Below are 7599 nucleotides of genomic sequence, written 5' to 3' on the forward strand. Positions count from 1 at the left end.
ACTGGAGAGCTTGCCTCAGACCTTGTGTTACCCACATCTCCACCTCCTTTACTTGGGCCTTATTTCACAGTCAGCCTTGAAGGAAACAGTGTACCCTGTTTGTTTTGGGGACCAAATGACTTGGGTGGAAGAGGGATGAAAATGGAATGAAGTCAGGAAAGAAGGAGACACAGGGGTCCTGAGACCTTCCCTCCTCTGCAGCCCTGGACCTCACTTCTTCCTGCTGGGCACCAAATATTAGGGGTGGGGGAATTCAGATTTGCTGCCCTCTCCAAATTTGGGATTTTTCAAAAAGACATTACTTATATTTAGTTACATTCTTATTTCCTCTAATGCAGATATTTGTAGTAGTTGCTACAAATTTGAACCTTCATCATTTGCAAAGGAGAAGAATTGTCTGGCTTTGGATAACTGCTGGGATTCAAAGAGCTGTGGGAGTACCAGCCTTTGGAGCTGGAAGGGAATGCCAAGATCAGGGTTCTCATTTGATGATGAGAAGACTGAGGTGGTTCAGTGGGTTAGTGGCATGGCTGGGACCCAAGTTTCTCCTCCCCAATTTTAGTGCTCTGTCACAATAGCTGACATTCTTAAATACGTATTTGGGTTCTTATTATGTGTCAGACACAGTTCTTTTTTGAAAACAATTTTTAAAATAGTAAACATTTTCATATTTTAAATAGTAAATAATTATAATAATACAATAATTATAATTTTAATAAATATAATAATATTTTTAAATTTATTTATTTATTTATTTTTTGGAGGCTCATTACTTTACACTATTGTATTGGTTTTGCCATACATTGACATGAATCTGCCATGGGTGTACATGTGTTCCCCATCCTGAACCCCCCTCCCCATTCCATCCCTCTGGGTCATCCCATTGCACCAGCCCCCAGCACCCTGTATCATGCATCAAACCTGGACTGGCGATTTGTTTCACATGTGATAATTTACATGTTTCAATGCCATTCTCCCAAATCATCCCACCCTCACCCTCTCTCACAGAGTCCAAAGTCTGTTCTATACATCTGTGTCTCTTTTGCTGTCTCGCATACAGGGTTATCATTACCATCTTTCTAAATTCCATATATATGCGTTAGTGTACTGTATTGGTGTAGATGGAAAAACAGTGGGGAAAAAATAGATGGGGAAACAGTGGAAACAATGTCAGACTTTATGTTTTTGGGTTCCAAAAATCACTGCAGATGGTGATTGCAGCCATGAAATTAAAAGACGCTTACTCCTTGGAAGGAAAGTTATGACCAACCTAGATAGCGTATTCAAAAGCAGAGACATTACTTTGCCAACAAAGGTCCATCTAGTCAAGGCTATGGTTTTTCCAGTAGTCATGTATGGATGTGAGAGTTGGACTGTGAAGAAAGCTGAGAGCCGAAGAATTGATGCTTTTGAACTGCAAGGAGATCCAACCAGTCCATTGGTTGGGTCCTGGGATTTCTTTGGAAGGAGATCAGTCCTGGGATTTCTTTGGAAGGAATGATGCTAAAGCTGAAACTCCAGTACTTTGGCCACCTCGTGCGAAGAGTTGACTCATTGGAAAAGACTCTGATGCTGGGAGGGATTGGGGGCAGGAGGAGAAGGGGACGACAGAGGATGAGATGGCTGGATGGCATCACTGACTCGATGGACATGAGTTTGAGTGAACTCCAGGAGTTGGTGATGGACAGGGAGGCCTGGCGTGCTGCGATTCATGGGGTCGCAAAAAGTCGAACACGACTGAGCGACTGAACTGAACTGAACTGATACTGTATTGGTGTTTTTCTTTCTGGCTTACTTCACTCTGTAAAATATTAAACATATTTTAAACATTTAACCAGGTCTTAGTTGCAACATATGAGACCTAGCTCCCTGACCAGGGATTGACCCTGGACTCCTTGAACTGGGAGCACTGAGTCTTAGCCACTGGGAAGTCCCATGCATAGTTCTGGGCTTGGTCCCCTTCCTCAGTGAATTTATGTTAGAGGGTGAAGAGTGCTGTCTTCAGGGAGGTACAGAGTGCTGTGTAAGGGGTAAGGACGTCTAGAGGTAGACTTCTAGGTAATAATGACAAGTCATTTTGGTGTGATTGGAACATGAGAAGGAGAAGGCGAGAGGAAGTGAGATGGCTAGCAAAGAAGGCAGGGTCAGCTCTTAAAGAGCTGTGGAAGCTGGTGGGCAGCCATACAAGGATTCTGAACACAACAGCGAAATGGTAAAGTCTGCGTTTAGAAAGGCCTCCCTGGCAGCAAAAGGGTGAAGAAATTACTCCAGAGCTGTCTGGTGTGGCATGAATGGCTTTGAAGTAAGTCCAGATTATGAACCTTTAGCTTCTGGGTCAATAGGCAGGACCTGACAGCTTTTTCCAGCAGCTTTGAATGGTTGTCCCAGTGTCTTGTACAAAAGTTGTCATTTTCCATGTTCCTGTGATGAGAGACAGACTGCAAAACACTGCCATGGAGGAGAGCAAAACTCTAGGTAGTGAGCGGCTTAGATAGGAAATCTGAGAGGTAAACATATCGATCTGGACCAAGAGGTGAGGACCTGACTCCGGACTTTGGTTGTAGAGAGTGAGGGGAAAGTAAGAAACCCCTAGCCTTAGGCAACAAGGGTAATGGTGCCATTCGCTGCGATGGAGAGCACAGGCAAAGAGCTCATTTGTGGGGAAGGACCATGTGTGGGGACACGCTGCTTCTCTGGTGGCTCGATAAAGAATGTGCCTGTGATACAGGAGACCTGGGTTCGATCCCAGGAGACCCTGGGTTGGGAAGATCCCTTGAAGAAAGGAATGGCAACCCACTCCAATATTCTTGCCTGGAGAAATTCCATGGACAAAGGAGCCTGGTGGGCTATAGTCCATGAGATCTCAAAGAGTTGGACACGACTGAGTGACTAACACACACACTGATGAGGTAGCTGAAAGACATCCAAGAAGAGATATCCAGTAAGCAGGAAAGTCTGTGGCTCTGGAGCAGAGAAGGGGTCTAGGCTAAACTGTAGCCTTGGGGATCCTCAGCCTGTCTATGAGAACTGAAGATATGACAGTGAATAAGACGGCAAGAGAAATGTATGGAGTAAAAGGAAAATGGGGTCCAAGAAAGGAGCACCAAAATATTGTTGTTGTTGTTCAGTTGCTCAGTTGTGTCTGCCTCTTTTCTACCCCATGGACTGCAGCACTCCAGGCTTCCATGTCCTTCACTATCTCCTGGAGCTTGCTCAAACTCATGTCCATTGAGTCGCTGATGCCATCCAACCATCCCATCCTCTGTCAACCCCTTCTCTTCCTCCCTTCAATCTTTCCCAGCATCAGGGTCTTTTCCAATGAGTCAGTTCTTCACATCAGGTGGCCAAATATGGGAGTTTCAGCTTCAGCATCAGTCCATCCAATGACTATTCAGGACTGATTTCCTTTAAGACTGACTGGTTTGATCTTGCAGTCCAGGAGACTCTCAAAAGTCTTCTCCAACACCACAGTTCAAAAGCATCAATTCTTCAACACTTAGCCTTCTTTATAGAAAGGGCTTCCAAAAGAGAAGATGTGGCCAGAGTGAAGGAGGAAGTTCAAAGTGTGGGCTGTACTGAAAGTCAAAAATAGAGCCTTCTAGAAGATAGAGAAGGTTAGGGGTATAAAATGCTATAAAAGCTTGCATTTTGTGGGGCTGTAAATGACCTCTAACCCCTGGTTTGCATTTGTATTCTCAATATGCATGAGACTACTGAAAAGAGAAAAAGGCAAAAAAGAAGTACCATGTGAGGTGATGTATGTCAACTAGCCTTATGAGGAAATTGAAAAGATGAGGTCATCACTGAAATTGTTGGTCATCATTTCACAATATACACATATGTCACCTGTCACCTTCTACACCTTAAATTTACACTTTATTTGTCAATTATGTCTCAATAAAGGGGAAAAAGACATTGTTGCCTGGGTGTGTGGGAGAGAAGGAGAAAGATAGGGAAAAGGAGACCCTGAGAAGGTCAGTCAGAAGCTGCAGGGACTGGGTAATGAGGGGCCTTGGGAGACTTTGGGTCTGAGGGATAAAGGACTGGAGACCTGGGTCTCACTCCTATGCCATACCAGGACCACTGTCTGGCTGGGCCCACAGAGCAGAGGGCCCCGCATCAGGACCAGCCTCTGCTGGCTTAAAGAGGCAGTGCTCTCTATTTAAGATCTTGGAGAGAAGAGCAGGAGTACATGTGAGTTTTCTCTGGGGCCACGACAAATCACTGGGGAAACTAGGGGCCGTGCTGAAGTTTTGCTGGTGGGTTGAATGAAGGACCGAGAACAGAATGTCTTCTCTGTGTGCACACTGATGAGATTGGGGTCTCCCTAAGTGTGGGAGAAAGAGCAGCATTCTTAATGAGAGCTGCAGGAAACAAGGTTGCTCAGGGAAAGGCCAGCTTTCAGAAGCGGATGGAACTTTCAGAGGAAAGATAGAGTATATCAGGGAGTTTGTTTTCTTGGAAACAAGTTTTAGAGGCCTCCATGGGGAGAAAGGTTTAGAAGGGAGTGGAATGGTAGAAAACTAGGTCAAGGAAAGAAAGACTGGAGAAATACAGGGTTGAACGTGCATAGAGGAAGGGTGATGAGAAATGGCTCTGACTAAAGATAATCAGGACTGGAGGGGTGGGAGAGACAGTTTGGAGGTGGGGTGGGAAAGTGAATTCAGATCTCACAAAAAGCCAACCATGCTTCCAGAAGGGCCTTAGCCCAGGGAAGTCTCAGTCTCTTTCCATTCTTTGGAAAAGGCATCAGACTCTGGGAAATCGGGTATCGCCTCCTTCTGGGGAGAATTTACTTGTGACCTGGTCTGTAGACTTGCAAGGCAGGGTGAGGGTTGCTGCATGTGTTTTCCCTTCCCATGTCTCCTTTGTCCACCAAAGTAACTCAAATCCTCTAAGTTAACTACCTGTTGGTAGTAAGAGTGCCTCTAGTTTATGTTAACCTTTCAACCTCTCATCTTAGAGTTTGCTTTTTGCTAGTTAATTCCATGGGCTTCCCAGGTAGTTCAATGGTAAAGAATCTGCCTGCCAATGCAGGAGCTGTGGGAGACAGGGGTTCAAACCCTGGTTCGGGAAGATCCCCAGAGTAGGTAATGGCAACCCACTCCAATATTCTTGTCTGGGAAATCCCATAGACAGAGGAGCCTGGGGTATAGTCCATGGGGTCACAAAGAGTCAGACATGACTGAGTGACTGAGCATGCATATAGTTAATTCCTTGCATACCTGGTTCTCACACGCTTTTACACGTGAGGACCTATGTGTCCTGTTGTGATCCCCTGCCTATCAGACACCCACAGGCTGGACCCACCCAGGTTCCTCTGGAGTGGCTTGGCAACTCAGTGAGTCAGGCTATGGTCAAGGCGATGGCCAGGCCCCTGGCTCCACCTCGGTGTTCCATAACAAGGAAGAGAAAGGGTTTGGTCAGAAGGCAACGACAAGAAAAGCAAGAAACAAATATAGTATAATGGATATGGTGTGCAGTAAGATAAGGACATATTCTCAGTAGGTGGGTGAGATTTCTCTTTTGGTGTATGGGGTGCTTCTTCACCCCATATACCAAAAGAGTTACTTCAGAGGCAGGTGTGGGGCAGAGTTTAAATCTTGGATCTGAGTGCAGAAGTTCTTAAACTTTAGCAGATGTCAGAACCCCTGGGCGGGGTTTATTAAACTCCTGAATTGCTGGCTCCCTGCAGAGTTTCTGATTTGGTAGATCTGGGGTAGAACCTAAGAGCTTGCATTTCTAACATCTTCTAACATACTCTTGGGTGGTGTGATGTTGCTGGTTTGGAGATCAAATTTGGTAAACCATTAGCTTACAAGAAACAGGAGATTGCCTGGGTAACTGAAGAGGAAGAATTTGGAGCTGAGGAAAGGAAAGATCCAGGAGGAGAGAAGATAGAGGCAAAGGGGATGGCGGAAGGCTGGGTGCTGTTCTTTGTAATGCTCCAGGCTCAGCTAAAGACCTTTTGAATATAACAAACACGCTTGGGGGAAAGGGATTTCTTGTGGAAACTGGAAATGAAGTTGAGCTCTGCATTTGGAAGTGAAATGAGGGTGAAATAGAGACATCACCCATGAGCCAAAAGGACTTTAAAACCCACAGAATGTTTCAGAAATCTCAGGAGAATGCTTGAGAATTTCCCCAGGTGATAGAAATGGAGGGTGAGAGGTGGTTTAAACGAATTGCACTCTATTTATTTATTTTTTAGTTTATTTGGCTGCACTGGACTTTAGTTGCAGCACAAGGGATCTTTGATCTTTGTTGCAGTATGTGAACTCTTAGTGACAACATGCGGTAGGTATCCAGTTCACAGGCTAGGTAGGGATTGAACCCAGGCTCCCTGCATTGGGAGTGCAGAGGCTTAGCCACTGGACCACCAGGGAAGTCCAGAGGAATTGCACTTTAAAACTCAAGGGATGGATAAACAAACAAATACATAAAATTCAAATGTTGGGGGCCTGGGTTTTCACACTCTGGCTGACGTCTACACTGCGTGTCTCCTAAGAAGTAGTACTCTCTTGGGAGAAAGAAAGGTTCTGAGAGAGAATGTTACACATTATCTTTTCTTGGGGAGAGTGTGATAAAGACAATGTTCACCATCTATCAAATGTTAGCAAATACACAGAATGCCCAGAAAATATAGAAGTTGCTCCACTTAATAAGAAAGGATTCAAAAACCTTTTAATAGGGCCATGTGTTCATTAAGTCCAAGGTGACATTACTATGCAGATGTCCACTAACTGCATCCCTTAGTGACTGGGAGAGACAATGAAGTTTTTACTCTGATGTATCTTTCTCCCACATTTGTGGAAGTTTGAAAGAGGCAACTTTTTACATTGTCACATTACAACTTACCACATTGTTAACAGTGGTTACTGTAAACAGTGGGATTATTACATTCTCTACTTTCTCCATTTCTGTACCAGTTTTTAAAAAATAGGGAGTTGCATTATGTTTGTGAACATTTTTAGAAAGCAGATTTCTTTCATAGTTCAACTGTTCATGAATCTGATTATCATTTCACTTGAAAAGGGGGAAAAGGATAAAACAACTTTATTGTAATGATGACATTGAAATAAAATTTAAATTTACAGTGTTGATACTCAACAGGTATAGAAGATCCCTTGCAAGTGTGTATTTGAAACTCAACTGAACTAACCTGTCTGGTAACAAGTTTATTTTAACAAGCTTCCGACAGAAACCTGTGATGAATGCAGCCATGTGGGCACACAGACTGCCTTTCTTGTCTTTGTTTCACTCCACAGCCCGTATTCAGACATCTTCTCATCTGGTCACAAGTCAGGGCTAACCTGCTAACAAAGACACACCATTTTAGTAATGTTCAAAATTGTCAACTGTAGCTCAAACGGTAAAGAATCTGTCTGTGATGCAGGAGACCAGGGTTCAATCCCTGGGTTGGGAAGTTCCTCTGGAGAAGTGAATGGCAGTCCACTCCTGCATTCTTGCCTGGAGAATTCCATGGACAGAGAAGCCTGGTGGGCTACAGTCTGTGGGGTCTCAAAGAGTCAGACACGACTGAGCGACTAACACACACACACATAAACACACACACACAAAACTGTCAACGTAGTTGTA

Source organism: Bos indicus x Bos taurus, chromosome 1, assembly GCF_003369695.1.
Source record: "Bos indicus x Bos taurus breed Angus x Brahman F1 hybrid chromosome 1, Bos_hybrid_MaternalHap_v2.0, whole genome shotgun sequence".
NCBI lineage: Eukaryota > Metazoa > Chordata > Mammalia > Artiodactyla > Bovidae > Bos > Bos indicus x Bos taurus.